At 51.3% G+C, this 26,571-nt stretch overlaps 39 non-coding genes across 39 annotated transcripts; 19 read left to right on the top strand and 20 right to left on the bottom strand.

Annotated features, from left to right (window-relative positions):
- Window positions 1-94: 94 nt before the first annotated feature.
- On the bottom strand, window positions 95-166 carry TRNAG-UCC (transfer RNA glycine (anticodon UCC)). Its single transcript has one exon. It is a non-coding gene; the product is annotated as a tRNA-Gly (tRNA).
- Window positions 167-407: 241 nt separating this feature from the next.
- On the bottom strand, window positions 408-480 carry TRNAK-CUU (transfer RNA lysine (anticodon CUU)). The gene has a single exon. It is a non-coding gene; the product is annotated as a tRNA-Lys (tRNA).
- Window positions 481-851: 371 nt separating this feature from the next.
- On the top strand, window positions 852-937 carry TRNAY-GUA (transfer RNA tyrosine (anticodon GUA)). Its single transcript is given in 2 exon segments — window positions 852-888; window positions 902-937. It is a non-coding gene; the product is annotated as a tRNA-Tyr (tRNA).
- Window positions 938-1,084: 147 nt separating this feature from the next.
- TRNAN-GUU (transfer RNA asparagine (anticodon GUU)) lies at window positions 1,085-1,158 on the top strand. Its single transcript has one exon. It is a non-coding gene; the product is annotated as a tRNA-Asn (tRNA).
- A 1,490-nt stretch (window positions 1,159-2,648) lies between these two features.
- Window positions 2,649-2,721, bottom strand: TRNAK-CUU (transfer RNA lysine (anticodon CUU)). The gene has a single exon. It is a non-coding gene; the product is annotated as a tRNA-Lys (tRNA).
- Window positions 2,722-3,092: 371 nt separating this feature from the next.
- On the top strand, window positions 3,093-3,178 carry TRNAY-GUA (transfer RNA tyrosine (anticodon GUA)). The gene is given in 2 exon segments: window positions 3,093-3,129; window positions 3,143-3,178. It is a non-coding gene; the product is annotated as a tRNA-Tyr (tRNA).
- Window positions 3,179-3,325: 147 nt separating this feature from the next.
- TRNAN-GUU (transfer RNA asparagine (anticodon GUU)) lies at window positions 3,326-3,399 on the top strand. Its single transcript has one exon. It is a non-coding gene; the product is annotated as a tRNA-Asn (tRNA).
- A 1,177-nt stretch (window positions 3,400-4,576) lies between these two features.
- On the bottom strand, window positions 4,577-4,648 carry TRNAG-UCC (transfer RNA glycine (anticodon UCC)). The gene has a single exon. It is a non-coding gene; the product is annotated as a tRNA-Gly (tRNA).
- A 241-nt stretch (window positions 4,649-4,889) lies between these two features.
- On the bottom strand, window positions 4,890-4,962 carry TRNAK-CUU (transfer RNA lysine (anticodon CUU)). The gene has a single exon. It is a non-coding gene; the product is annotated as a tRNA-Lys (tRNA).
- Window positions 4,963-5,333: 371 nt separating this feature from the next.
- TRNAY-GUA (transfer RNA tyrosine (anticodon GUA)) lies at window positions 5,334-5,419 on the top strand. The gene is given in 2 exon segments: window positions 5,334-5,370; window positions 5,384-5,419. It is a non-coding gene; the product is annotated as a tRNA-Tyr (tRNA).
- Window positions 5,420-6,816: 1,397 nt separating this feature from the next.
- On the bottom strand, window positions 6,817-6,888 carry TRNAG-UCC (transfer RNA glycine (anticodon UCC)). Its single transcript has one exon. It is a non-coding gene; the product is annotated as a tRNA-Gly (tRNA).
- A 241-nt stretch (window positions 6,889-7,129) lies between these two features.
- Window positions 7,130-7,202, bottom strand: TRNAK-CUU (transfer RNA lysine (anticodon CUU)). Its single transcript has one exon. It is a non-coding gene; the product is annotated as a tRNA-Lys (tRNA).
- A 371-nt stretch (window positions 7,203-7,573) lies between these two features.
- On the top strand, window positions 7,574-7,659 carry TRNAY-GUA (transfer RNA tyrosine (anticodon GUA)). The gene is given in 2 exon segments: window positions 7,574-7,610; window positions 7,624-7,659. It is a non-coding gene; the product is annotated as a tRNA-Tyr (tRNA).
- Window positions 7,660-9,057: 1,398 nt separating this feature from the next.
- TRNAG-UCC (transfer RNA glycine (anticodon UCC)) lies at window positions 9,058-9,129 on the bottom strand. Its single transcript has one exon. It is a non-coding gene; the product is annotated as a tRNA-Gly (tRNA).
- Window positions 9,130-9,370: 241 nt separating this feature from the next.
- On the bottom strand, window positions 9,371-9,443 carry TRNAK-CUU (transfer RNA lysine (anticodon CUU)). The gene has a single exon. It is a non-coding gene; the product is annotated as a tRNA-Lys (tRNA).
- A 371-nt stretch (window positions 9,444-9,814) lies between these two features.
- TRNAY-GUA (transfer RNA tyrosine (anticodon GUA)) lies at window positions 9,815-9,900 on the top strand. Its single transcript is given in 2 exon segments — window positions 9,815-9,851; window positions 9,865-9,900. It is a non-coding gene; the product is annotated as a tRNA-Tyr (tRNA).
- Window positions 9,901-10,047: 147 nt separating this feature from the next.
- TRNAN-GUU (transfer RNA asparagine (anticodon GUU)) lies at window positions 10,048-10,121 on the top strand. Its single transcript has one exon. It is a non-coding gene; the product is annotated as a tRNA-Asn (tRNA).
- Window positions 10,122-11,298: 1,177 nt separating this feature from the next.
- TRNAG-UCC (transfer RNA glycine (anticodon UCC)) lies at window positions 11,299-11,370 on the bottom strand. The gene has a single exon. It is a non-coding gene; the product is annotated as a tRNA-Gly (tRNA).
- Window positions 11,371-11,611: 241 nt separating this feature from the next.
- TRNAK-CUU (transfer RNA lysine (anticodon CUU)) lies at window positions 11,612-11,684 on the bottom strand. The gene has a single exon. It is a non-coding gene; the product is annotated as a tRNA-Lys (tRNA).
- A 371-nt stretch (window positions 11,685-12,055) lies between these two features.
- On the top strand, window positions 12,056-12,141 carry TRNAY-GUA (transfer RNA tyrosine (anticodon GUA)). The gene is given in 2 exon segments: window positions 12,056-12,092; window positions 12,106-12,141. It is a non-coding gene; the product is annotated as a tRNA-Tyr (tRNA).
- A 147-nt stretch (window positions 12,142-12,288) lies between these two features.
- Window positions 12,289-12,362, top strand: TRNAN-GUU (transfer RNA asparagine (anticodon GUU)). The gene has a single exon. It is a non-coding gene; the product is annotated as a tRNA-Asn (tRNA).
- Window positions 12,363-13,852: 1,490 nt separating this feature from the next.
- On the bottom strand, window positions 13,853-13,925 carry TRNAK-CUU (transfer RNA lysine (anticodon CUU)). The gene has a single exon. It is a non-coding gene; the product is annotated as a tRNA-Lys (tRNA).
- Window positions 13,926-15,780: 1,855 nt separating this feature from the next.
- TRNAG-UCC (transfer RNA glycine (anticodon UCC)) lies at window positions 15,781-15,852 on the bottom strand. The gene has a single exon. It is a non-coding gene; the product is annotated as a tRNA-Gly (tRNA).
- A 241-nt stretch (window positions 15,853-16,093) lies between these two features.
- On the bottom strand, window positions 16,094-16,166 carry TRNAK-CUU (transfer RNA lysine (anticodon CUU)). The gene has a single exon. It is a non-coding gene; the product is annotated as a tRNA-Lys (tRNA).
- A 371-nt stretch (window positions 16,167-16,537) lies between these two features.
- On the top strand, window positions 16,538-16,623 carry TRNAY-GUA (transfer RNA tyrosine (anticodon GUA)). Its single transcript is given in 2 exon segments — window positions 16,538-16,574; window positions 16,588-16,623. It is a non-coding gene; the product is annotated as a tRNA-Tyr (tRNA).
- Window positions 16,624-16,770: 147 nt separating this feature from the next.
- On the top strand, window positions 16,771-16,844 carry TRNAN-GUU (transfer RNA asparagine (anticodon GUU)). Its single transcript has one exon. It is a non-coding gene; the product is annotated as a tRNA-Asn (tRNA).
- Window positions 16,845-18,021: 1,177 nt separating this feature from the next.
- TRNAG-UCC (transfer RNA glycine (anticodon UCC)) lies at window positions 18,022-18,093 on the bottom strand. The gene has a single exon. It is a non-coding gene; the product is annotated as a tRNA-Gly (tRNA).
- A 685-nt stretch (window positions 18,094-18,778) lies between these two features.
- On the top strand, window positions 18,779-18,864 carry TRNAY-GUA (transfer RNA tyrosine (anticodon GUA)). The gene is given in 2 exon segments: window positions 18,779-18,815; window positions 18,829-18,864. It is a non-coding gene; the product is annotated as a tRNA-Tyr (tRNA).
- A 146-nt stretch (window positions 18,865-19,010) lies between these two features.
- On the top strand, window positions 19,011-19,084 carry TRNAN-GUU (transfer RNA asparagine (anticodon GUU)). Its single transcript has one exon. It is a non-coding gene; the product is annotated as a tRNA-Asn (tRNA).
- A 1,490-nt stretch (window positions 19,085-20,574) lies between these two features.
- Window positions 20,575-20,647, bottom strand: TRNAK-CUU (transfer RNA lysine (anticodon CUU)). The gene has a single exon. It is a non-coding gene; the product is annotated as a tRNA-Lys (tRNA).
- A 371-nt stretch (window positions 20,648-21,018) lies between these two features.
- Window positions 21,019-21,104, top strand: TRNAY-GUA (transfer RNA tyrosine (anticodon GUA)). Its single transcript is given in 2 exon segments — window positions 21,019-21,055; window positions 21,069-21,104. It is a non-coding gene; the product is annotated as a tRNA-Tyr (tRNA).
- Window positions 21,105-21,251: 147 nt separating this feature from the next.
- Window positions 21,252-21,325, top strand: TRNAN-GUU (transfer RNA asparagine (anticodon GUU)). The gene has a single exon. It is a non-coding gene; the product is annotated as a tRNA-Asn (tRNA).
- Window positions 21,326-22,502: 1,177 nt separating this feature from the next.
- TRNAG-UCC (transfer RNA glycine (anticodon UCC)) lies at window positions 22,503-22,574 on the bottom strand. Its single transcript has one exon. It is a non-coding gene; the product is annotated as a tRNA-Gly (tRNA).
- Window positions 22,575-22,815: 241 nt separating this feature from the next.
- TRNAK-CUU (transfer RNA lysine (anticodon CUU)) lies at window positions 22,816-22,888 on the bottom strand. The gene has a single exon. It is a non-coding gene; the product is annotated as a tRNA-Lys (tRNA).
- Window positions 22,889-23,259: 371 nt separating this feature from the next.
- TRNAY-GUA (transfer RNA tyrosine (anticodon GUA)) lies at window positions 23,260-23,345 on the top strand. The gene is given in 2 exon segments: window positions 23,260-23,296; window positions 23,310-23,345. It is a non-coding gene; the product is annotated as a tRNA-Tyr (tRNA).
- Window positions 23,346-24,743: 1,398 nt separating this feature from the next.
- TRNAG-UCC (transfer RNA glycine (anticodon UCC)) lies at window positions 24,744-24,815 on the bottom strand. The gene has a single exon. It is a non-coding gene; the product is annotated as a tRNA-Gly (tRNA).
- A 241-nt stretch (window positions 24,816-25,056) lies between these two features.
- On the bottom strand, window positions 25,057-25,129 carry TRNAK-CUU (transfer RNA lysine (anticodon CUU)). Its single transcript has one exon. It is a non-coding gene; the product is annotated as a tRNA-Lys (tRNA).
- Window positions 25,130-25,500: 371 nt separating this feature from the next.
- TRNAY-GUA (transfer RNA tyrosine (anticodon GUA)) lies at window positions 25,501-25,586 on the top strand. The gene is given in 2 exon segments: window positions 25,501-25,537; window positions 25,551-25,586. It is a non-coding gene; the product is annotated as a tRNA-Tyr (tRNA).
- A 147-nt stretch (window positions 25,587-25,733) lies between these two features.
- On the top strand, window positions 25,734-25,807 carry TRNAN-GUU (transfer RNA asparagine (anticodon GUU)). Its single transcript has one exon. It is a non-coding gene; the product is annotated as a tRNA-Asn (tRNA).
- The last annotated feature ends 764 nt before the right edge of the window (window positions 25,808-26,571 follow it).

The following is a 26,571-nucleotide window of genomic DNA, read 5'->3' as shown; positions in this document are numbered from 1 at the left end:
GCTAAGCCAGGATATCTTAGGAGCTTTCTTCAAGGACCTGGATGACTTGGGTCTTTGCTTAGGGCCGCTTTGCAAGGCCAAAAAGGGATAGGAGTGCGTTGGCCGGGAATCGAACCCGGGTCAACTGCTTGGAAGGCAGCTATGCTCACCACTATACCACCAACGCAAGGCTGTCCGGGGCCTGTGCCACTATCTCTATCCAATTCGTGTCACACGTGGCGCTGATAAGAACCACGCCCCAGCGCAAGGTCAACTTGCTGCCATACGAATTGACCACTAGAAAGATAAGCTCGAAACATTTCCCCGTTTGTAGAGGGAATGGAAGAGAAGCCAGTCGATATGGTAAAGGTGGGGCCGTGCAGTGCGCATGAATGCCACTGACTGGGCCAAAACGTTGCGATGCCATACGCCCAACGTGGGGCTCGAACCCACGACCCTGAGATTAAGAGTCTCATGCTCTACCGACTGAGCTAGCCGGGCTAAGACGCTGCCTCCCGTGTGGCCTCTTGCTACCAACTGACGCCAAACACTTTTTGCTAACTTTCGGCCCAATTTGTTTTGATAGACGCAATGCGCTTCCAAACACTCCTGCGCTTACTTGCTGTCAGGGAGGTACATCACCGTTGCTGCTGTGGTTTTTGGGCTCCCAACAAAACGCGGTAGGTGCTTCGATTGTGTTTTCTCGCTGTGCAAAACGTGAAGCCGAGCTTTCCCACATCACAGCTGCCAAGGCATTTGACCTTTCAGGCAGAGGCGGCATAGACCAATCCCTCAAGGCAGAAGGACTAACGCAAAGGGCAAAGCGCTGGCTTTGAATGCAAGGAGTCACGGGCTACGACCCACCGGCGGCCCCTTCGATAGCTCAGCTGGTAGAGCGGAGGACTGTAGCGTCAACGTAGTAATCCTTAGGTCGCTGGTTCGATTCCGGCTCGAAGGATGCCCTCTTTTACCCTGCCTCTCTCCCCCTTTAACTAGAAGGCACTCTAGAAGGCACTCTAGAAATGTGCAATTGGGAAGCCTTTTAAGGAACTTTGTTTTTATTATTCATGTCTCCCTCGGCCGGTGCGCCGGCCCTCGGCGTGCAGTCTCTGTGGCGCAATCGGTTAGCGCGTTCGGCTGTTAACCGAAAGGTTGGTGGTTCGAGCCCACCCAGGGACGCTCATGTTTTCTCCATTACCTCAGTGGGGCCCGAAGGCTAAAACAAAGCGTGTCCTTTGGCTCTCTTCAGGTGACCGGCAACTGAGCAGACAAACAAGCGTTCACTGGAGACCCTTGCAAATGTACTAGCCGTTTGTTGAAGAGGTTTACATAGTTGATCGAGCCACTTCTTTGGCTCAGGAAGATAACTGCAGCACTTCTAGTCACACCTTAAGACAATCACCATGTGAATGTGTCGATGTTGATTGTCCAAGAACAGGGGGAGGTGTGAAAATTGTAGAACCGCCCTGTTCAAGTTAGATGATCCCATTGTTGGTGGCAGGAAGCCTGCATAGCTATTGGTGCCTAGATCGGCGTGGCTAAAGGTGACAATTGTTGTCAAATCGCTTGGCTAGCTAGAGCGATGTTCAAAATGGGCAGTGCAGATAGTGCCGATGTACAAGCTTCCGTCCCAGTGTATTGCTGGACTTGAAGTACACAGCGATGCAATTGTTGTTAAAGATCCTCCGGAGTTTTTCTGACACTCCAGTGGCTTACGGGGGTGACTATATTTCTCCAAATGTTCTGCTTCTCCCCAGTTTGTTTTCGTGACCTTGTGGATGTTTAGCCAAGACCCAGTCTGGCTAGCCACAAGCTTTCAAAGCACACCTGAGAGGGTCTGTAGACTCTTTTTGTTGTTACCGCGTCAGCCCGATATTGCAGAGTCCTAAGAAGCCCCAGCTTGGGTTCCAGTGGGTGGTGTGAGCCAAAAAGCAGATAGCGGTGTGTGTGGGTAGGTTTCCTGTAGGCCTCCTTGCCCAAATGCACCCCTTTCCTTGCCTTGCAAGACACAGTCCAAAGCGGGTCATTTGCTATTCGATGCCTTCGTCACCGAATAGCAAATGGTGCAATATGATGCCAGCTAAGGGTGTTAGCGTTGTTGCCAGATACTTAGCAATGTTGTGTGTGACAGAGTTGATTCTCTTTGGGAATCAGTAGTCAAAATGGCTGAACCTTGGCCCTGGATAATGCTGGACCTCCTGAGCGAGTTAAAGCATAAGGCCAGAGACTTTTCGAATGCCGAAGAAAGTCTCCACAGTTGTCGCTAAGCCAGGATATCTTAGGAGCTTTTTTCAAGGACCTGGATGAATTGGGTCTTTGCTTAGGGCCGCTTTGCAAGGCCAAAAAGGGATAGGAGTGCGTTGGCCAGGAATCGAACCCGGGTCAACTGCTTGGAAGGCAGCTATGCTCACCACTATACCACCAACGCAAGGCTGTCCGGGGCCTGTGCCACTATCTCTATCCAATTCGTGTCACACGTGGCGCTGATAAGAACCACGCCCCAGCGCAAGGTCAACTTGCTGCCATACGAATTGACCACTAGAAAGATAAGCTCGAAACATTTCCCCGTTTGTAGAGGGAATGGAAGAGAAGCCAGTCGATATGGTAAAGGTGGGGCCGTGCAGTGCGCATGAATGCCACTGACTGGGCCAAAACGTTGCGATGCCATACGCCCAACGTGGGGCTCGAACCCACGACCCTGAGATTAAGAGTCTCATGCTCTACCGACTGAGCTAGCCGGGCTAAGACGCTGCCTCCCGTGTGGCCTCTTGCTACCAACTGACGCCAAACACTTTTTGCTAACTTTCGGCCCAATTTGTTTTGATAGACGCAATGCGCTTCCAAACACTCCTGCGCTTACTTGCTGTCAGGGAGGTACATCACCGTTGCTGCTGTGGTTTTTGGGCTCCCAACAAAACGCGGTAGGTGCTTCGATTGTGTTTTCTCGCTGTGCAAAACGTGAAGCCGAGCTTTCCCACATCACAGCTGCCAAGGCATTTGACCTTTCAGGCAGAGGCGGCATAGACCAATCCCTCAAGGCAGAAGGACTAACGCAAAGGGCAAAGCGCTGGCTTTGAATGCAAGGAGTCACGGGCTACGACCCACCGGCGGCCCCTTCGATAGCTCAGCTGGTAGAGCGGAGGACTGTAGCGTCAACGTAGTAATCCTTAGGTCGCTGGTTCGATTCCGGCTCGAAGGATGCCCTCTTTTACCCTGCCTCTCTCCCCCTTTAACTAGAAGGCACTCTAGAAGGCACTCTAGAAATGTGCAATTGGGAAGCCTTTTAAGGAACTTTGTTTTTATTATTCATGTCTCCCTCGGCCGGTGCGCTGGCCCTCGGCGTGCAGTCTCTGTGGCGCAATCGGTTAGCGCGTTCGGCTGTTAACCGAAAGGTTGGTGGTTCGAGCCCACCCAGGGACGCTCATGTTTTCTCCATTACCTCAGTGGGGCCCGAAGGCTAAAACAAAGCGTGTCCTTTGGCTCTCTTCAGGTGACCGGCAACTGAGCAGACAAACAAGCGTTCACTGGAGACCCTTGCAAATGTACTAGCCGTTTGTTGAAGAGGTTTACATAGTTGATCGAGCCACTTCTTTGGCTCAGGAAGATAACTGCAGCACTTCTAGTCACACCTTAAGACAATCACCATGTGAATGTGTCGATGTTGATTGTCCAAGAACAGGGGGAGGTGTGAAAATTGTAGAACCGCCCTGTTCAAGTTAGATGATCCCATTGTTGGTGGCAGGAAGCCTGCATAGCTATTGGTGCCTAGATCGGCGTGGCTAAAGGTGACAATTGTTGTCAAATCGCTTGGCTAGCTAGAGCGATGTTCAAAATGGGCAGTGCAGATAGTGCCGATGTACAAGCTTCCGTCCCAGTGTATTGCTGGACTTGAAGTACACAGCGATGCAATTGTTGTTAAAGATCCTCCGGAGTTTTTCTGACACTCCAGTGGCTTACGGGGGTGACTATATTTCTCCAAATGTTCTGCTTCTCCCCAGTTTGTTTTCGTGACCTTGTGGATGTTTAGCCAAGACCCAGTCTGGCTAGCCACAAGCTTTCAAAGCACACCTGAGAGGGTCTGTAGACTCTTTTTGTTGTTACCGCGTCAGCCCGATATTGCAGAGTCCTAAGAAGCCCCAGCTTGGGTTCCAGTGGGTGGTGTGAGCCAAAAAGCAGATAGCGGTGTGTGTGGGTAGGTTTCCTGTAGGCCTCCTTGCCCAAATGCACCCCTTTCCTTGCCTTGCAAGACACAGTCCAAAGCGGGTCATTTGCTATTCGATGCCTTCGTCACCGAATAGCAAATGGTGCAATATGATGCCAGCTAAGGGTGTTAGCGTTGTTGCCAGATACTTAGCAATGTTGTGTGTGACAGAGTTGATTCTCTTTGGGAATCAGTAGTCAAAATGGCTGAACCTTGGCCCTGGATAATGCTGGACCTCCTGAGCGAGTTAAAGCATAAGGCCAGAGACTTTTCGAATGCCGAAGAAAGTCTCCACAGTTGTCGCTAAGCCAGGATATCTTAGGAGCTTTCTTCAAGGACCTGGATGACTTGGGTCTTTGCTTAGGGCCGCTTTGCAAGGCCAAAAAGGGATAGGAGTGCGTTGGCCGGGAATCGAACCCGGGTCAACTGCTTGGAAGGCAGCTATGCTCACCACTATACCACCAACGCAAGGCTGTCTGGGGCCTGTGCCACTATCTCTATCCAATTCGTGTCACACGTGGCGCTGATAAGAACCACGCCCCAGCGCAAGGTCAACTTGCTGCCATACGAATTGACCACTAGAAAGATAAGCTCGAAACATTTCCCCGTTTGTAGAGGGAATGGAAGAGAAGCCAGTCGATATGGTAAAGGTGGGGCCGTGCAGTGCGCATGAATGCCACTGACTGGGCCAAAACGTTGCGATGCCATACGCCCAACGTGGGGCTCGAACCCACGACCCTGAGATTAAGAGTCTCATGCTCTACCGACTGAGCTAGCCGGGCTAAGACGCTGCCTCCCGTGTGGCCTCTTGCTACCAACTGACGCCAAACACTTTTTGCTAACTTTCGGCCCAATTTGTTTTGATAGACGCAATGCGCTTCCAAACACTCCTGCGCTTACTTGCTGTCAGGGAGGTACATCACCGTTGCTGCTGTGGTTTTTGGGCTCCCAACAAAACGCGGTAGGTGCTTCGATTGTGTTTTCTCGCTGTGCAAAACGTGAAGCCGAGCTTTCCCACATCACAGCTGCCAAGGCATTTGACCTTTCAGGCAGAGGCGGCATAGACCAATCCCTCAAGGCAGAAGGACTAACGCAAAGGGCAAAGCGCTGGCTTTGAATGCAAGGAGTCACGGGCTACGTCCCACCGGCGGCCCCTTCGATAGCTCAGCTGGTAGAGCGGAGGACTGTAGCGTCAACGTAGTAATCCTTAGGTCGCTGGTTCGATTCCGGCTCGAAGGATGCCCTCTTTTACCCTGCCTCTCTCCCCCTTTAACTAGAAGGCACTCTAGAAGGCACTCTAGAAATGTGCAATTGGGAAGCCTTTTAAGGAACTTTGTTTTTATTATTCATGTCTCCCTCGGCCGGTGCGCCGGCCCTCGGCGTGCAGTCTCTGTGGCGCAATCGGTTAGCGCGTTCAGCTGTTAACCGAAAGGTTGGTGGTTCGAGCCCACCCAGGGACGCTCATGTTTTCTCCATTACCTCAGTGGGGCCCGAAGGCTAAAACAAAGCGTGTCCTTTGGCTCTCTTCAGGTGACCGGCAACTGAGCAGACAAACAAGCGTTCACTGGAGACCCTTGCAAATGTACTAGCCGTTTGTTGAAGAGGTTTACATAGTTGATCGAGCCACTTCTTTGGCTCAGGAAGATAACTGCAGCACTTCTAGTCACACCTTAAGACAATCACCATGTGAATGTGTCGATGTTGATTGTCCAAGAACAGGGGGAGGTGTGAAAATTGTAGAACCGCCCTGTTCAAGTTAGATGATCCCATTGTTGGTGGCAGGAAGCCTGCATAGCTATTGGTGCCTAGATCGGCGTGGCTAAAGGTGACAATTGTTGTCAAATCGCTTGGCTAGCTAGAGCGATGTTCAAAATGGGCAGTGCAGATAGTGCCGATGTACAAGCTTCCGTCCCAGTGTATTGCTGGACTTGAAGTACACAGCGATGCAATTGTTGTTAAAGATCCTCCGGAGTTTTTCTGACACTCCAGTGGCTTACGGGGGTGACTATATTTCTCCAAATGTTCTGCTTCTCCCCAGTTTGTTTTCGTGACCTTGTGGATGTTTAGCCAAGACCCAGTCTGGCTAGCCACAAGCTTTCAAAGCACACCTGAGAGGGTCTGTAGACTCTTTTTGTTGTTACCGCGTCAGCCCGATATTGCAGAGTCCTAAGAAGCCCCAGCTTGGGTTCCAGTGGGTGGTGTGAGCCAAAAAGCAGATAGCGGTGTGTGTGGGTAGGTTTCCTGTAGGCCTCCTTGCCCAAATGCACCCCTTTCCTTGCCTTGCAAGACACAGTCCAAAGCGGGTCATTTGCTATTCGATGCCTTCGTCACCGAATAGCAAATGGTGCAATATGATGCCAGCTAAGGGTGTTAGCGTTGTTGCCAGATACTTAGCAATGTTGTGTGTGACAGAGTTGATTCTCTTTGGGAATCAGTAGTCAAAATGGCTGAACCTTGGCCCTGGATAATGCTGGACCTCCTGAGCGAGTTAAAGCATAAGGCCAGAGACTTTTCGAATGCCGAAGAAAGTCTCCACAGTTGTCGCTAAGCCAGGATATCTTAGGAGCTTTCTTCAAGGACCTGGATGACTTGGGTCTTTGCTTAGGGCCGCTTTGCAAGGCCAAAAGGGATAGGAGTGCGTTGGCCGGGAATCGAACCCGGGTCAACTGCTTGGAAGGCAGCTATGCTCACCACTATACCACCAACGCAAGGCTGTCTGGGGCCTGTGCCACTATCTCTATCCAATTCGTGTCACACGTGGCGCTGATAAGAACCACGCCCCAGCGCAAGGTCAACTTGCTGCCATACGAATTGACCACTAGAAAGATAAGCTCGAAACATTTCCCCGTTTGTAGAGGGAATGGAAGAGAAGCCAGTCGATATGGTAAAGGTGGGGCCGTGCAGTGCGCATGAATGCCACTGACTGGGCCAAAACGTTGCGATGCCATACGCCCAACGTGGGGCTCGAACCCACGACCCTGAGATTAAGAGTCTCATGCTCTACCGACTGAGCTAGCCGGGCTAAGACGCTGCCTCCCGTGTGGCCTCTTGCTACCAACTGACGCCAAACACTTTTTGCTAACTTTCGGCCCAATTTGTTTTGATAGACGCAATGCGCTTCCAAACACTCCTGCGCTTACTTGCTGTCAGGGAGGTACATCACCGTTGCTGCTGTGGTTTTTGGGCTCCCAACAAAACGCGGTAGGTGCTTCGATTGTGTTTTCTCGCTGTGCAAAACGTGAAGCCGAGCTTTCCCACATCACAGCTGCCAAGGCATTTGACCTTTCAGGCAGAGGCGGCATAGACCAATCCCTCAAGGCAGAAGGACTAATGCAAAGGGCAAAGCGCTGGCTTTGAATGCAAGGAGTCACGGGCTACGACCCACCGGCGGCCCCTTCGATAGCTCAGTTGGTAGAGCGGAGGACTGTAGCGTCAACGTAGTAATCCTTAGGTCGCTGGTTCGATTCCGGCTCGAAGGATGCCCTCTTTTACCCTGCCTCTCTCCCCCTTTAACTAGAAGGCACTCTAGAAGGCACTCTAGAAATGTGCAATTGGGAAGCCTTTTAAGGAACTTTGTTTTTATTATTCATGTCTCCCTCGGCCGGTGCGCCAGCCCTCGGCGTGCAGTCTCTGTGGCGCAATCGGTTAGCACGTTCGGCTGTTAACCGAAAGGTTGGTGGTTCGAGCCCACCCAGGGACGCTCATGTTTTCTCCATTACCTCAGTGGGGCCCGAAGGCTAAAACAAAGCGTGTCCTTTGGCTCTCTTCAGGTGACCGGCAACTGAGCAGACAAACAAGCGTTCACTGGAGACCCTTGCAAATGTACTAGCCGTTTGTTGAAGAGGTTTACATAGTTGATCGAGCCACTTCTTTGGCTCAGGAAGATAACTGCAGCACTTCTAGTCACACCTTAAGACAATCACCATGTGAATGTGTCGATGTTGATTGTCCAAGAACAGGGGGAGGTGTGAAAATTGTAGAACCGCCCTGTTCAAGTTAGATGATCCCATTGTTGGTGGCAGGAAGCCTGCATAGCTATTGGTGCCTAGATCGGCGTGGCTAAAGGTGACAATTGTTGTCAAATCGCTTGGCTAGCTAGAGCGATGTTCAAAATGGGCAGTGCAGATAGTGCCGATGTACAAGCTTCCGTCCCAGTGTATTGCTGGACTTGAAGTACACAGCGATGCAATTGTTGTTAAAGATCCTCCGGAGTTTTTCTGACACTCCAGTGGCTTACGGGGGTGACTATATTTCTCCAAATGTTCTGCTTCTCCCCAGTTTGTTTTCGTGACCTTGTGGATGTTTAGCCAAGACCCAGTCTGGCTAGCCACAAGCTTTCAAAGCACACCTGAGAGGGTCTGTAGACTCTTTTTGTTGTTACCGCGTCAGCCCGATATTGCAGAGTCCTAAGAAGCCCCAGCTTGGGTTCCAGTGGGTGGTGTGAGCCAAAAAGCAGATAGCGGTGTGTGTGGGTAGGTTTCCTGTAGGCCTCCTTGCCCAAATGCACCCCTTTCCTTGCCTTGCAAGACACAGTCCAAAGCGGGTCATTTGCTATTCGATGCCTTCGTCACCGAATAGCAAATGGTGCAATATGATGCCAGCTAAGGGTGTTAGCGTTGTTGCCAGATACTTAGCAATGTTGTGTGTGACAGAGTTGATTCTCTTTGGGAATCAGTAGTCAAAATGGCTGAACCTTGGCCCTGGATAATGCTGGACCTCCTGAGCGAGTTAAAGCATAAGGCCAGAGACTTTTCGAATGCCGAAGAAAGTCTCCACAGTTGTCGCTAAGCCAGGATATCTTAGGAGCTTTCTTCAAGGACCTGGATGACTTGGGTCTTTGCTTAGGGCCGCTTTGCAAGGCCAAAAAGGGATAGGAGTGCGTTGGCCGGGAATCGAACCCGGGTCAACTGCTTGGAAGGCAGCTATGCTCACCACTATACCACCAACGCAAGGCTGTCCGGGGCCTGTGCCACTATCTCTATCCAATTCGTGTCACACGTGGCGCTGATAAGAACCACGCCCCAGCGCAAGGTCAACTTGCTGCCATACGAATTGACCACTAGAAAGATAAGCTCGAAACATTTCCCCGTTTGTAGAGGGAATGGAAGAGAAGCCAGTCGATATGGTAAAGGTGGGGCCGTGCAGTGCGCATGAATGCCACTGACTGGGCCAAAACGTTGCGATGCCATACGCCCAACGTGGGGCTCGAACCCACGACCCTGAGATTAAGAGTCTCATGCTCTACCGACTGAGCTAGCCGGGCTAAGACGCTGCCTCCCGTGTGGCCTCTTGCTACCAACTGACGCCAAACACTTTTTGCTAACTTTCGGCCCAATTTGTTTTGATAGACGCAATGCGCTTCCAAACACTCCTGCGCTTACTTGCTGTCAGGGAGGTACATCACCGTTGCTGCTGTGGTTTTTGGGCTCCCAACAAAACGCGGTAGGTGCTTCGATTGTGTTTTCTCGCTGTGCAAAACGTGAAGCCGAGCTTTCCCACATCACAGCTGCCAAGGCATTTGACCTTTCAGGCAGAGGCGGCATAGACCAATCCCTCAAGGCAGAAGGACTAACGCAAAGGGCAAAGCGCTGGCTTTGAATGCAAGGAGTCACGGGCTACGACCCACCGGCGGCCCCTTCGATAGCTCAGCTGGTAGAGCGGAGGACTGTAGCGTCAACGTAGTAATCCTTAGGTCGCTGGTTCGATTCCGGCTCGAAGGATGCCCTCTTTTACCCTGCCTCTCTCCCCCTTTAACTAGAAGGCACTCTAGAAGGCACTCTAGAAATGTGCAATTGGGAAGCCTTTTAAGGAACTTTGTTTTTATTATTCATGTCTCCCTCGGCCGGTGCACCGGCCCTCGGCGTGCAGTCTCTGTGGCGCAATCGGTTAGCGCGTTCGGCTGTTAACCGAAAGGTTGGTGGTTCGAGCCCACCCAGGGACGCTCATGTTTTCTCCATTACCTCAGTGGGGCCCGAAGGCTAAAACAAAGCGTGTCCTTTGGCTCTCTTCAGGTGACCGGCAACTGAGCAGACAAACAAGCGTTCACTGGAGACCCTTGCAAATGTACTAGCCGTTTGTTGAAGAGGTTTACATAGTTGATCGAGCCACTTCTTTGGCTCAGGAAGATAACTGCAGCACTTCTAGTCACACCTTAAGACAATCACCATGTGAATGTGTCGATGTTGATTGTCCAAGAACAGGGGGAGGTGTGAAAATTGTAGAACCGCCCTGTTCAAGTTAGATGATCCCATTGTTGGTGGCAGGAAGCCTGCATAGCTATTGGTGCCTAGATCGGCGTGGCTAAAGGTGACAATTGTTGTCAAATCGCTTGGCTAGCTAGAGCGATGTTCAAAATGGGCAGTGCAGATAGTGCCGATGTACAAGCTTCCGTCCCAGTGTATTGCTGGACTTGAAGTACACAGCGATGCAATTGTTGTTAAAGATCCTCCGGAGTTTTTCTGACACTCCAGTGGCTTACGGGGGTGACTATATTTCTCCAAATGTTCTGCTTCTCCCCAGTTTGTTTTCGTGACCTTGTGGATGTTTAGCCAAGACCCAGTCTGGCTAGCCACAAGCTTTCAAAGCACACCTGAGAGGGTCTGTAGACTCTTTTTGTTGTTACCGCGTCAGCCCGATATTGCAGAGTCCTAAGAAGCCCCAGCTTGGGTTCCAGTGGGTGGTGTGAGCCAAAAAGCAGATAGCGGTGTGTGTGGGTAGGTTTCCTGTAGGCCTCCTTGCCCAAATGCACCCCTTTCCTTGCCTTGCAAGACACAGTCCAAAGCGGGTCATTTGCTATTCGATGCCTTCGTCACCGAATAGCAAATGGTGCAATATGATGCCAGCTAAGGGTGTTAGCGTTGTTGCCAGATACTTAGCAATGTTGTGTGTGACAGAGTTGATTCTCTTTGGGAATCAGTAGTCAAAATGGCTGAACCTTGGCCCTGGATAATGCTGGACCTCCTGAGCGAGTTAAAGCATAAGGCCAGAGACTTTTCGAATGCCGAAGAAAGTCTCCACAGTTGTCGCTAAGCCAGGATATCTTAGGAGCTTTCTTCAAGGACCTGGATGACTTGGGTCTTTGCTTAGGGCCGCTTTGCAAGGCCAAAAAGGGATAGGAGTGCGTTGGCCGGGAATCGAACCCGGGTCAACTGCTTGGAAGGCAGCTATGCTCACCACTATACCACCAACGCAAGGCTGTCTGGGGCCTGTGCCACTATCTCTATCCAATTCGTGTCACACGTGGCGCTGATAAGAACCACGCCCCAGCGCAAGGTCAACTTGCTGCCATACGAATTGACCACTAGAAAGATAAGCTCGAAACATTTCCCCGTTTGTAGAGGGAATGGAAGAGAAGCCAGTCGATATGGTAAAGGTGGGGCCGTGCAGTGCGCATGAATGCCACTGACTGGGCCAAAACGTTGCGATGCCATACGCCCAACGTGGGGCTCGAACCCACGACCCTGAGATTAAGAGTCTCATGCTCTACCGACTGAGCTAGCCGGGCTAAGACGCTGCCTCCCGTGTGGCCTCTTGCTACCAACTGACGCCAAACACTTTTTGCTAACTTTCGGCCCAATTTGTTTTGATAGACGCAATGCGCTTCCAAACACTCCTGCGCTTACTTGCTGTCAGGGAGGTACATCACCGTTGCTGCTGTGGTTTTTGGGCTCCCAACAAAACGCGGTAGGTGCTTCGATTGTGTTTTCTCGCTGTGCAAAACGTGAAGCCGAGCTTTCCCACATCACAGCTGCCAAGGCATTTGACCTTTCAGGCAGAGGCGGCATAGACCAATCCCTCAAGGCAGAAGGACTAACGCAAAGGGCAAAGCGCTGGCTTTGAATGCAAGGAGTCACGGGCTACGACCCACCGGCGGCCCCTTCGATAGCTCAGCTGGTAGAGCGGAGGACTGTAGCGTCAACGTAGTAATCCTTAGGTCGCTGGTTCGATTCCGGCTCGAAGGATGCCCTCTTTTACCCTGCCTCTCTCCCCCTTTAACTAGAAGGCACTCTAGAAGGCACTCTAGAAATGTGCAATTGGGAAGCCTTTTAAGGAACTTTGTTTTTATTATTCATGTCTCCCTCGGCCGGTGCGCCGGCCCTCGGCGTGCAGTCTCTGTGGCGCAATCGGTTAGCGCGTTCGGCTGTTAACCGAAAGGTTGGTGGTTCGAGCCCACCCAGGGACGCTCATGTTTTCTCCATTACCTCAGTGGGGCCCGAAGGCTAAAACAAAGCGTGTCCTTTGGCTCTCTTCAGGTGACCGGCAACTGAGCAGACAAACAAGCGTTCACTGGAGACCCTTGCAAATGTACTAGCCGTTTGTTGAAGAGGTTTACATAGTTGATCGAGCCACTTCTTTTGCTCAGGAAGATAACTGCAGCACTTCTAGTCACACCTTAAGACAATCACCATGTGAATGTGTCGATGTTGATTGTCCAAGAACAGGGGGAGGTGTGAAAATTGTAGAACCGCCCTGTTCAAGTTAGATGATCCCATTGTTGGTGGCAGGAAGCCTGCATAGCTATTGGTGCCTAGATCGGCGTGGCTAAAGGTGACAATTGTTGTCAAATCGCTTGGCTAGCTAGAGCGATGTTCAAAATGGGCAGTGCAGATAGTGCCGATGTACAAGCTTCCGTCCCAGTGTATTGCTGGACTTGAAGTACACAGCGATGCAATTGTTGTTAAAGATCCTCCGGAGTTTTTCTGACACTCCAGTGGCTTACGGGGGTGACTATATTTCTCCAAATGTTCTGCTTCTCCCCAGTTTGTTTTCGTGACCTTGTGGATGTTTAGCCAAGACCCAGTCTGGCTAGCCACAAGCTTTCAAAGCACACCTGAGAGGGTCTGTAGACTCTTTTTGTTGTTACCGCGTCAGCCCGATATTGCAGAGTCCTAAGAAGCCCCAGCTTGGGTTCCAGTGGGTGGTGTGAGCCAAAAAGCAGATAGCGGTGTGTGTGGGTAGGTTTCCTGTAGGCCTCCTTGCCCAAATGCACCCCTTTCCTTGCCTTGCAAGACACAGTCCAAAGCGGGTCATTTGCTATTCGATGCCTTCGTCACCGAATAGCAAATGGTGCAATATGATGCCAGCTAAGGGTGTTAGCGTTGTTGCCAGATACTTAGCAATGTTGTGTGTGACAGAGTTGATTCTCTTTGGGAATCAGTAGTCAAAATGGCTGAACCTTGGCCCTGGATAATGCTGGACCTCCTGAGCGAGTTAAAGCATAAGGCCAGAGACTTTTCGAATGCCGAAGAAAGTCTCCACAGTTGTCGCTAAGCCAGGATATCTTAGGAGCTTTCTTCAAGGACCTGGATGACTTGGGTCTTTGCTTAGGGCCGCTTTGCAAGGCCAAAAAGGGATAGGAGTGCGTTGGCCGGGAATCAAACCCGGGTCAACTGCTTGGAAGGCAGCTATGCTCACCACTATACCACCAACGCAAGGCTGTCCGGGGCCTGTGCCACTATCTCTATCCAATTCGTGTCACACGTGGCGCTGATAAGAACCACGCCCCAGCGCAAGGTCAACTTGCTGCCATACGAATTGACCACTAGAAAGATAAGCTCGAAACATTTCCCCGTTTGTAGAGGGAATGGAAGAGAAGCCAGTCGATATGGTAAAGGTGGGGCCGTGCAGTGCGCATGAATGCCACTGACTGGGCCAAAACGTTGCGATGCCATACGCCCAACGTGGGGCTCGAACCCACGACCCTGAGATTAAGAGTCTCATGCTCTACCGACTGAGCTAGCCGGGCTAAGACGCTGCCTCCCGTGTGGCCTCTTGCTACCAACTGACGCCAAACACTTTTTGCTAACTTTCGGCCCAATTTGTTTTGATAGACGCAATGCGCTTCCAAACACTCCTGCGCTTACTTGCTGTCAGGGAGGTACATCACCGTTGCTGCTGTGGTTTTTGGGCTCCCAACAAAACGCGGTAGGTGCTTCGATTGTGTTTTCTCGCTGTGCAAAACGTGAAGCCGAGCTTTCCCACATCACAGCTGCCAAGGCATTTGACCTTTCAGGCAGAGGCGGCATAGACCAATCCCTCAAGGCAGAAGGACTAACGCAAAGGGCAAAGCGCTGGCTTTGAATGCAAGGATTCACGGGCTACGACCCACCGGCGGGCCCTTCGATAGCTCAGCTGGTAGAGCGGAGGACTGTAGCGTCAACGTAGTAATCCTTAGGTCACTGGTTCGATTCCGGCTCGAAGGATGCCCTCTTTTACCCTGCCTCTCTCCCCCTTTAACTAGAAGGCACTCTAGAAGGCACTCTAGAAATGTGCAATTGGGAAGCCTTTTAAGGAACTTTGTTTTTATTATTCATGTCTCCCTCGGCCGGTGCGCCGGCCCTCGGCGTGCAGTCTCTGTGGCGCAATCGGTTAGCGTGTTCGGCTGTTAACCGAAAGGTTGGTGGTTCGAGCCCACCCAGGGACGCTCACGTTTTCTCCATTACCTCAGTGGGGCCCGAAGGCTAAAACAAAGCGTGTCCTTTGGCTCTCTTCAGGTGACCGGCAACTGAGCAGACAAACAAGCGTTCACTGGAGACCCTTGCAAATGTACTAGCCGTTTGTTGAAGAGGTTTACATAGTTGATCGAGCCACTTCTTTGGCTCAGGAAGATAACTGCAGCACTTCTAGTCACACCTTAAGACAATCACCATGTGAATGTGTCGATGTTGATTGTCCAAGAACAGGGGGAGGTGTGAAAATTGTAGAACCGCCCTGTTCAAGTTAGATGATCCCATTGTTGGTGGCAGGAAGCCTGCATAGCTATTGGTGCCTAGATCGGCGTGGCTAAAGGTGACAATTGTTGTCAAATCGCTTGGCTAGCTAGAGCGATGTTCAAAATGGGCAGTGCAGATAGTGCCGATGTACAAGCTTCCGTCCCAGTGTATTGCTGGACTTGAAGTACACAGCGATGCAATTGTTGTTAAAGATCCTCCAGAGTTTTTCTGACACTCCAGTGGCTTACGGGGGTGACTATATTTCTCCAAATGTTCTGCTTCTCCCCAGTTTGTTTTCGTGACCTTGTGGATGTTTAGCCAAGACCCAGTCTGGCTAGCCACAAGCTTTCAAAGCACACCTGAGAGGGTCTGTAGACTCTTTTTGTTGTTACCGCGTCAGCCCGATATTGCAGAGTCCTAAGAAGCCCCAGCTTGGGTTCCAGTGGGTGGTGTGAGCCAAAAAGCAGATAGCGGTGTGTGTGGGTAGGTTTCCTGTAGGCCTCCTTGCCCAAATGCACCCCTTTCCTTGCCTTGCAAGACACAGTCCAAAGCGGGTCATTTGCTATTCGATGCCTTCGTCACCGAATAGCAAATGGTGCAATATGATGCCAGCTAAGGGTGTTAGCGTTGTTGCCAGATACTTAGCAATGTTGTGTGTGACAGAGTTGATTCTCTTTGGGAATCAGTAGTCAAAATGGCTGAACCTTGGCCCTGGATAATGCTGGACCTCCTGAGCGAGTTAAAGCATAAGGCCAGAGACTTTTCGAATGCCGAAGAAAGTCTCCACAGTTGTCGCTAAGCCAGGATATCTTAGGAGCTTTCTTCAAGGACCTGGATGACTTGGGTCTTTGCTTAGGGCCGCTTTGCAAGGCCAAAAAGGGATAGGAGTGCGTTGGCCGGGAATCGAACCCGGGTCAACTGCTTGGAAGGCAGCTATGCTCACCACTATACCACCAACGCAAGGCTGTCCGGGGCCTGTGCCACTATCTCTATCCAATTCGTGTCACACGTGGCGCTGATAAGAACCACGCCCCAGCGCAAGGTCAACTTGCTGCCATACGAATTGACCACTAGAAAGATAAGCTCGAAACATTTCCCCGTTTGTAGAGGGAATGGAAGAGAAGCCAGTCGATATGGTAAAGGTGGGGCCGTGCAGTGCGCATGAATGCCACTGACTGGGCCAAAACGTTGCGATGCCATACGCCCAACGTGGGGCTCGAACCCACGACCCTGAGATTAAGAGTCTCATGCTCTACCGACTGAGCTAGCCGGGCTAAGACGCTGCCTCCCGTGTGGCCTCTTGCTACCAACTGACGCCAAACACTTTTTGCTAACTTTCGGCCCAATTTGTTTTGATAGACGCAATGCGCTTCCAAACACTCCTGCGCTTACTTGCTGTCAGGGAGGTACATCACCGTTGCTGCTGTGGTTTTTGGGCTCCCAACAAAACGCGGTAGGTGCTTCGATTGTGTTTTCTCGCTGTGCAAAACGTGAAGCCGAGCTTTCCCACATCACAGCTGCCAAGGCATTTGACCTTTCAGGCAGAGGCGGCATAGACCAATCCCTCAAGGCAGAAGGACTAACGCAAAGGGCAAAGCGCTGGCTTTGAATGCAAGGAGTCACGGGCTACGACCCACCGGCGGCCCCTTCGATAGCTCAGCTGGTAGAGCGGAGGACTGTAGCGTCAACGTAGTAATCCTTAGGTCGCTGGTTCGATTCCGGCTCGAAGGATGCCCTCTTTTACCCTGCCTCTCTCCCCCTTTAACTAGAAGGCACTCTAGAAGGCACTCTAGAAATGTGCAATTGGGAAGCCTTTTAAGGAACTTTGTTTTTATTATTCATGTCTCCCTCGGCCGGTGCGCCGGCCCTCGGCGTGCAGTCTCTGTGGCGCAATCGGTTAGCGCGTTCGGCTGTTAACCGAAAGGTTGGTGGTTCGAGCCCACCCAGGGACGCTCATGTTTTCTCCATTACCTCAGTGGGGCCCGAAGGCTAAAACAAAGCGTGTCCTTTGGCTCTCTTCAGGTGACCGGCAACTGAGCAGACAAACAAGCGTTCACTGGAGACCCTTGCAAATGTACTAGCCGTTTGTTGAAGAGGTTTACATAGTTGATCGAGCCACTTCTTTGGCTCAGGAAGATAACTGCAGCACTTCTAGTCACACCTTAAGACAATCACCATGTGAATGTGTCGATGTTGATTGTCCAAGAACAGGGGGAGGTGTGAAAATTGTAGAACCGCCCTGTTCAAGTTAGATGATCCCATTGTTGGTGGCAGGAAGCCTGCATAGCTATTGGTGCCTAGATCGGCGTGGCTAAAGGTGACAATTGTTGTCAAATCGCTTGGCTAGCTAGAGCGATGTTCAAAATGGGCAGTGCAGATAGTGCCGATGTACAAGCTTCCGTCCCAGTGTATTGCTGGACTTGAAGTACACAGCGATGCAATTGTTGTTAAAGATCCTCCGGAGTTTTTCTGACACTCCAGTGGCTTACGGGGGTGACTATATTTCTCCAAATGTTCTGCTTCTCCCCAGTTTGTTTTCGTGACCTTGTGGATGTTTAGCCAAGACCCAGTCTGGCTAGCCACAAGCTTTCAAAGCACACCTGAGAGGGTCTGTAGACTCTTTTTGTTGTTACCGCGTCAGCCCGATATTGCAGAGTCCTAAGAAGCCCCAGCTTGGGTTCCAGTGGGTGGTGTGAGCCAAAAAGCAGATAGCGGTGTGTGTGGGTAGGTTTCCTGTAGGCCTCCTTGCCCAAATGCACCCCTTTCCTTGCCTTGCAAGACACAGTCCAAAGCGGGTCATTTGCTATTCGATGCCTTCGTCACCGAATAGCAAATGGTGCAATATGATGCCAGCTAAGGGTGTTAGCGTTGTTGCCAGATACTTAGCAATGTTGTGTGTGACAGAGTTGATTCTCTTTGGGAATCAGTAGTCAAAATGGCTGAACCTTGGCCCTGGATAATGCTGGACCTCCTGAGCGAGTTAAAGCATAAGGCCAGAGACTTTTCGAATGCCGAAGAAAGTCTCCACAGTTGTCGCTAAGCCAGGATATCTTAGGAGCTTTCTTCAAGGACCTGGATGACTTGGGTCTTTGCTTAGGGCCGCTTTGCAAGGCCAAAAAGGGATAGGAGTGCGTTGGCCGGGAATCGAACCCGGGTCAACTGCTTGGAAGGCAGCTATGCTCACCACTATACCACCAACGCAAGGCTGTCCGGGGCCTGTGCCACTATCTCTATCCAATTCGTGTCACACGTGGCGCTGATAAGAACCACGCCCCAGCGCAAGGTCAACTTGCTGCCATACGAATTGACCACTAGAAAGATAAGCTCGAAACATTTCCCCGTTTGTAGAGGGAATGGAAGAGAAGCCAGTCGATATGGTAAAGGTGGGGCCGTGCAGTGCGCATGAATGCCACTGACTGGGCCAAAACGTTGCGATGCCATACGCCCAACATGGGGCTCGAACCCACGACCCTGAGATTAAGAGTCTCATGCTCTACCGACTGAGCTAGCCGGGCTAAGACGCTGCCTCCCGTGTGGCCTCTTGCTACCAACTGACGCCAAACACTTTTTGCTAACTTTCGGCCCAATTTGTTTTGATAGACGCAATGCGCTTCCAAACACTCCTGCGCTTACTTGCTGTCAGGGAGGTACATCACCGTTGCTGCTGTGGTTTTTGGGCTCCCAACAAAACGCGGTAGGTGCTTCGATTGTGTTTTCTCGCTGTGCAAAACGTGAAGCCGAGCTTTCCCACATCACAGCTGCCAAGGCATTTGACCTTTCAGGCAGAGGCGGCATAGACCAATCCCTCAAGGCAGAAGGACTAACGCAAAGGGCAAAGCGCTGGCTTTGAATGCAAGGAGTCACGGGCTACGACCCACCGGCGGCCCCTTCGATAGCTCAGCTGGTAGAGCGGAGGACTGTAGCGTCAACGTAGTAATCCTTAGGTCGCTGGTTCGATTCCGGCTCGAAGGATGCCCTCTTTTACCCTGCCTCTCTCCCCCTTTAACTAGAAGGCACTCTAGAAGGCACTCTAGAAATGTGCAATTGGGAAGCCTTTTAAGGAACTTTGTTTTTATTATTCATGTCTCCCTCGGCCGGTGCGCCGGCCTTGGGGTGCAGTCTCTGTGGCGCAATCGGTTAGCGCGTTCGGCTGTTAACCGAAAGGTTGGTGGTTCGAGCCCACCCAGGGACGCTCATGTTTTCTCCATTACCTCAGTGGGGCCCGAAGGCTAAAACAAAGCGTGTCCTTTGGCTCTCTTCAGGTGACCGGCAACTGAGCAGACAAACAAGCGTTCACTGGAGACCCTTGCAAATGTACTAGCCGTTTGTTGAAGAGGTTTACATAGTTGATCGAGCCACTTCTTTGGCTCAGGAAGATAACTGCAGCACTTCTAGTCACACCTTAAGACAATCACCATGTGAATGTGTCGATGTTGATTGTCCAAGAACAGGGGGAGGTGTGAAAATTGTAGAACCGCCCTGTTCAAGTTAGATGATCCCATTGTTGGTGGCAGGAAGCCTGCATAGCTATTGGTGCCTAGATCGGCGTGGCTAAAGGTGACAATTGTTGTCAAATCGCTTGGCTAGCTAGAGCGATGTTCAAAATGGGCAGTGCAGATAGTGCCGATGTACAAGCTTCCGTCCCAGTGTATTGCTGGACTTGAAGTACACAGCGATGCAATTGTTGTTAAAGATCCTCCGGAGTTTTTCTGACACTCCAGTGGCTTACGGGGGTGACTATATTTCTCCAAATGTTCTGCTTCTCCCCAGTTTGTTTTCGTGACCTTGTGGATGTTTAGCCAAGACCCAGTCTGGCTAGCCACAAGCTTTCAAAGCACACCTGAGAGGGTCTGTAGACTCTTTTTGTTGTTACCGCGTCAGCCCAATATTGCAGAGTCCTAAGAAGCCCCAGCTTGGGTTCCAGTGGGTGGTGTGAGCCAAAAAGCAGATAGCGGTGTGTGTGGGTAGGTTTCCTGTAGGCCTCCTTGCCCAAATGCACCCCTTTCCTTGCCTTGCAAGACACAGTCCAAAGCGGGTCATTTGCTATTCGATGCCTTCGTCACCGAATAGCAAATGGTGCAATATGATGCCAGCTAAGGGTGTTAGCGTTGTTGCCAGATACTTAGCAATGTTGTGTGTGACAGAGTTGATTCTCTTTGGGAATCAGTAGTCAAAATGGCTGAACCTTGGCCCTGGATAATGCTGGACCTCCTGAGCGAGTTAAAGCATAAGGCCAGAGACTTTTCGAATGCCGAAGAAAGTCTCCACAGTTGTCGCTAAGCCAGGATATCTTAGGAGCTTTCTTCAAGGACCTGGATGACTTGGGTCTTTGCTTAGGGCCGCTTTGCAAGGCCAAAAAGGGATAGGAGTGCGTTGGCCGGGAATCAAACCCGGGTCAACTGCTTGGAAGGCAGCTATGCTCACCACTATACCACCAACGCAAGGCTGTCCGGGGCCTGTGCCACTATCTCTATCCAATTCGTGTCACACGTGGCGCTGATAAGAACCACGCCCCAGCGCAAGGTCAACTTGCTGCCATACGAATTGACCACTAGAAAGATAAGCTCGAAACATTTCCCCGTTTGTAGAGGGAATGGAAGAGAAGCCAGTCGATATGGTAAAGGTGGGGCCGTGCAGTGCGCATGAATGCCACTGACTGGGCCAAAACGTTGCGATGCCATACGCCCAACGTGGGGCTCGAACCCACGACCCTGAGATTAAGAGTCTCATGCTCTACCGACTGAGCTAGCCGGGCTAAGACACTGCCTCCCGTGTGGCCTCTTGCTACCAACTGACGCCAAACACTTTTTGCTAACTTTCGGCCCAATTTGTTTTGATAGACGCAATGCGCTTCCAAACACTCCTGCGCTTACTTGCTGTCAGGGAGGTACATCACCGTTGCTGCTGTGGTTTTTGGGCTCCCAACAAAACGCGGTAGGTGCTTCGATTGTGTTTTCTCGCTGTGCAAAACGTGAAGCCGAGCTTTCCCACATCACAGCTGCCAAGGCATTTGACCTTTCAGGCAGAGGCGGCATAGACCAATCCCTCAAGGCAGAAGGACTAACGCAAAGGGCAAAGCGCTGGCTTTGAATGCAAGGAGTCACGGGCTACGACCCACCGGCGGGCCCTTCGATAGCTCAGCTGGTAGAGCGGAGGACTGTAGCGTCAACGTAGTAATCCTTAGGTCGCTGGTTCGATTCCGGCTCGAAGGATGCCCTCTTTTACCCTGCCTCTCTCCCCCTTTAACTAGAAGGCACTCTAGAAGGCACTCTAGAAATGTGCAATTGGGAAGCCTTTTAAGGAACTTTGTTTTTATTATTCATGTCTCCCTCGGCCGGTGCGCCGGCCCTCGGCGTGCAGTCTCTGTGGCGCAATCGGTTAGCGCGTTCGGCTGTTAACCGAAAGGTTGGTGGTTCGAGCCCACCCAGGGACGCTCATGTTTTCTCCATTACCTCAGTGGGGCCCGAAGGCTAAAACAAAGCGTGTCCTTTGGCTCTCTTCAGGTGACCGGCAACTGAGCAGACAAACAAGCGTTCACTGGAGACCCTTGCAAATGTACTAGCCGTTTGTTGAAGAGGTTTACATAGTTGATCGAGCCACTTCTTTGGCTCAGGAAGATAACTGCAGCACTTCTAGTCACACCTTAAGACAATCACCATGTGAATGTGTCGATGTTGATTGTCCAAGAACAGGGGGAGGTGTGAAAATTGTAGAACCGCCCTGTTCAAGTTAGATGATCCCATTGTTGGTGGCAGGAAGCCTGCATAGCTATTGGTGCCTAGATCGGCGTGGCTAAAGGTGACAATTGTTGTCAAATCGCTTGGCTAGCTAGAGCGATGTTCAAAATGGGCAGTGCAGATAGTGCCGATGTACAAGCTTCCGTCCCAGTGTATTGCTGGACTTGAAGTACACAGCGATGCAATTGTTGTTAAAGATCCTCCGGAGTTTTTCTGACACTCCAGTGGCTTACGGGGGTGACTATATTTCTCCAAATGTTCTGCTTCTCCCCAGTTTGTTTTCGTGACCTTGTGGATGTTTAGCCAAGACCCAGTCTGGCTAGCCACAAGCTTTCAAAGCACACCTGAGAGGGTCTGTAGACTCTTTTTGTTGTTACCGCGTCAGCCCGATATTGCAGAGTCCTAAGAAGCCCCAGCTTGGGTTCCAGTGGGTGGTGTGAGCCAAAAAGCAGATAGCGGTGTGTGTGGGTAGGTTTCCTGTAGGCCTCCTTGCCCAAATGCACCCCTTTCCTTGCCTTGCAAGACACAGTCCAAAGCGGGTCATTTGCTATTCGATGCCTTCGTCACCGAATAGCAAATGGTGCAATATGATGCCAGCTAAGGGTGTTAGCGTTGTTGCCAGATACTTAGCAATGTTGTGTGTGACAGAGTTGATTCTCTTTGGGAATCAGTAGTCAAAATGGCTGAACCTTGGCCCTGGATAATGCTGGACCTCCTGAGCGAGTTAAAGCATAAGGCCAGAGACTTTTCGAATGCCGAAGAAAGTCTCCACAGTTGTCGCTAAGCCAGGATATCTTAGGAGCTTTCTTCAAGGACCTGGATGACTTGGGTCTTTGCTTAGGGCCGCTTTGCAAGGCCAAAAAGGGATAGGAGTGCGTTGGCCGGGAATCGAACCCGGGTCAACTGCTTGGAAGGCAGCTATGCTCACCACTATACCACCAACGCAAGGCTGTCCGGGGCCTGTGCCACTATCTCTATCCAATTCGTGTCACACGTGGCGCTGATAAGAACCACGCCCCAGCGCAAGGTCAACTTGCTGCCATACGAATTGACCACTAGAAAGATAAGCTCGAAACATTTCCCCGTTTGTAGAGGGAATGGAAGAGAAGCCAGTCGATATGGTAAAGGTGGGGCCGTGCAGTGCGCATGAATGCCACTGACTGGGCCAAAACGTTGCGATGCCATACGCCCAACGTGGGGCTCGAACCCACGACCCTGAGATTAAGAGTCTCATGCTCTACCGACTGAGCTAGCCGGGCTAAGACGCTGCCTCCCGTGTGGCCTCTTGCTACCAACTGACGCCAAACACTTTTTGCTAACTTTCGGCCCAATTTGTTTTGATAGACGCAATGCGCTTCCAAACACTCCTGCGCTTACTTGCTGTCAGGGAGGTACATCACCGTTGCTGCTGTGGTTTTTGGGCTCCCAACAAAACGCGGTAGGTGCTTCGATTGTGTTTTCTCGCTGTGCAAAACGTGAAGCCGAGCTTTCCCACATCACAGCTGCCAAGGCATTTGACCTTTCAGGCAGAGGCGGCATAGACCAATCCCTCAAGGCAGAAGGACTAACGCAAAGGGCAAAGCACTGGCTTTGAATGCAAGGAGTCACGGGCTACGACCCACCGGCGGGCCCTTCGATAGCTCAGCTGGTAGAGCGGAGGACTGTAGCGTCAACGTAGTAATCCTTAGGTCGCTGGTTCGATTCCGGCTCGAAGGATGCCCTCTTTTACCCTGCCTCTCTCCCCCTTTAACTAGAAGGCACTCTAGAAGGCACTCTAGAAATGTGCAATTGGGAAGCCTTTTAAGGAACTTTGTTTTTATTATTCATGTCTCCCTCGGCCGGTGCGCCGGCCCTCGGCGTGCAGTCTCTGTGGCGCAATCGGTTAGCGCGTTCGGCTGTTAACCAAAAGGTTGGTGGTTCGAGCCCACCCAGGGACGCTCATGTTTTCTCCATTACCTCAGTGGGGCCCGAAGGCTAAAACAAAGCGTGTCCTTTGGCTCTCTTCAGGTGACCGGCAACTGAGCAGACAAACAAGCGTTCACTGGAGACCCTTGCAAATGTACTAGCCGTTTGTTGAAGAGGTTTACATAGTTGATCGAGCCACTTCTTTGGCTCAGGAAGATAACTGCAGCACTTCTAGTCACACCTTAAGACAATCACCATGTGAATGTGTCGATGTTGATTGTCCAAGAACAGGGGGAGGTGTGAAAATTGTAGAACCGCCCTGTTCAAGTTAGATGATCCCATTGTTGGTGGCAGGAAGCCTGCATAGCTATTGGTGCCTAGATCGGCGTGGCTAAAGGTGACAATTGTTGTCAAATCGCTTGGCTAGCTAGAGCGATGTTCAAAATGGGCAGTGCAGATAGTGCCGATGTACAAGCTTCCGTCCCAGTGTATTGCTGGACTTGAAGTACACAGCGATGCAATTGTTGTTAAAGATCCTCCAGAGTTTTTCTGACACTCCAGTGGCTTACGGGGGTGACTATATTTCTCCAAATGTTCTGCTTCTCCCCAGTTTGTTTTCGTGACCTTGTGGATGTTTAGCCAAGACCCAGTCTGGCTAGCCACAAGCTTTCAAAGCACACCTGAGAGGGTCTGTAGACTCTTTTTGTTGTTACCGCGTCAGCCCGATATTGCAGAGTCCTAAGAAGCCCCAGCTTGGGTTCCAGTGGGTGGTGTGAGCCAAAAAGCAGATAGCGGTGTGTGTGGGTAGGTTTCCTGTAGGCCTCCTTGCCCAAATGCACCCCTTTCCTTGCCTTGCAAGACACAGTCCAAAGCGGGTCATTTGCTATTCGATGCCTTCGTCACCGAATAGCAAATGGTGCAATATGATGCCAGCTAAGGGTGTTAGCGTTGTTGCCAGATACTTAGCAATGTTGTGTGTGACAGAGTTGATTCTCTTTGGGAATCAGTAGTCAAAATGGCTGAACCTTGGCCCTGGATAATGCTGGACCTCCTGAGCGAGTTAAAGCATAAGGCCAGAGACTTTTCGAATGCCGAAGAAAGTCTCCACAGTTGTCGCTAAGCCAGGATATCTTAGGAGCTTTCTTCAAGGACCTGGATGACTTGGGTCTTTGCTTAGGGCCGCTTTGCAAGGCCAAAAAGGGATAGGAGTGCGTTGGCCGGGAATCGAACCCGGGTCAACTGCTTGGAAGGCAGCTATGCTCACCACTATACCACCAACGCAAGGCTGTCCGGGGCCTGTGCCACTATCTCTATCCAATTCGTGTCACACGTGGCGCTGATAAGAACCACGCCCCAGCGCAAGGTCAACTTGCTGCCATACGAATTGACCACTAGAAAGATAAGCTCGAAACATTTCCCCGTTTGTAGAGGGAATGGAAGAGAAGCCAGTCGATATGGTAAAGGTGGGGCCGTGCAGTGCGCATGAATGCCACTGACTGGGCCAAAACGTTGCGATGCCATACGCCCAACGTGGGGCTCGAACCCACGACCCTGAGATTAAGAGTCTCATGCTCTACCGACTGAGCTAGCCGGGCTAAGACGCTGCCTCCCGTGTGGCCTCTTGCTACCAACTGACGCCAAACACTTTTTGCTAACTTTCGGCCCAATTTGTTTTGATAGACGCAATGCGCTTCCAAACACTCCTGCGCTTACTTGCTGTCAGGGAGGTACATCACCGTTGCTGCTGTGGTTTTTGGGCTCCCAACAAAACGCGGTAGGTGCTTCGATTGTGTTTTCTCGCTGTGCAAAACGTGAAGCCGAGCTTTCCCACATCACAGCTGCCAAGGCATTTGACCTTTCAGGCAGAGGCGGCATAGACCAATCCCTCAAGGCAGAAGGACTAACGCAAAGGGCAAAGCGCTGGCTTTGAATGCAAGGAGTCACGGGCTACGACCCACCGGCGGGCCCTTCGATAGCTCAGCTGGTAGAGCGGAGGACTGTAGCGTCAACGTAGTAATCCTTAGGTCGCTGGTTCGATTCCGGCTCGAAGGATGCCCTCTTTTACCCTGCCTCTCTCCCCCTTTAACTAGAAGGCACTCTAGAAGGCACTCTAGAAATGTGCAATTGGGAAGCCTTTTAAGGAACTTTGTTTTTATTATTCATGTCTCCCTCGGCCGGTGCGCCGGCCCTCGGCGTGCAGTCTCTGTGGCGCAATCGGTTAGCGCGTTCGGCTGTTAACCGAAAGGTTGGTGGTTCGAGCCCACCCAGGGACGCTCATGTTTTCTCCATTACCTCAGTGGGGCCCGAAGGCTAAAACAAAGCGTGTCCTTTGGCTCTCTTCAGGTGACCGGCAACTGAGCAGACAAACAAGCGTTCACTGGAGACCCTTGCAAATGTACTAGCCGTTTGTTGAAGAGGTTTACATAGTTGATCGAGCCACTTCTTTGGCTCAGGAAGATAACTGCAGCACTTCTAGTCACACCTTAAGACAATCACCATGTGAATGTGTCGATGTTGATTGTCCAAGAACAGGGGGAGGTGTGAAAATTGTAGAACCGCCCTGTTCAAGTTAGATGATCCCATTGTTGGTGGCAGGAAGCCTGCATAGCTATTGGTGCCTAGATCGGCGTGGCTAAAGGTGACAATTGTTGTCAAATCGCTTGGCTAGCTAGAGCGATGTTCAAAATGGGCAGTGCAGATAGTGCCGATGTACAAGCTTCCGTCCCAGTGTATTGCTGGACTTGAAGTACACAGCGATGCAATTGTTGTTAAAGATCCTCCGGAGTTTTTCTGACACTCCAGTGGCTTACGGGGGTGACTATATTTCTCCAAATGTTCTGCTTCTCCCCAGTTTGTTTTCGTGACCTTGTGGATGTTTAGCCAAGACCCAGTCTGGCTAGCCACAAGCTTTCAAAGCACACCTGAGAGGGTCTGTAGACTCTTTTTGTTGTTACCGCGTCAGCCCGATATTGCAGAGTCCTAAGAAGCCCCAGCTTGGGTTCCAGTGGGTGGTGTGAGCCAAAAAGCAGATAGCGGT

This window comes from Aquarana catesbeiana, unplaced genomic scaffold (genome assembly GCF_042186555.1).
Source record: "Aquarana catesbeiana isolate 2022-GZ unplaced genomic scaffold, ASM4218655v1 unanchor86, whole genome shotgun sequence".
Lineage (NCBI taxonomy): Eukaryota > Metazoa > Chordata > Amphibia > Anura > Ranidae > Aquarana > Aquarana catesbeiana.
The sequence above is the reverse complement of the archived record's forward strand: the minus strand, read 5'-3'. Positions and strand labels throughout refer to the sequence as shown.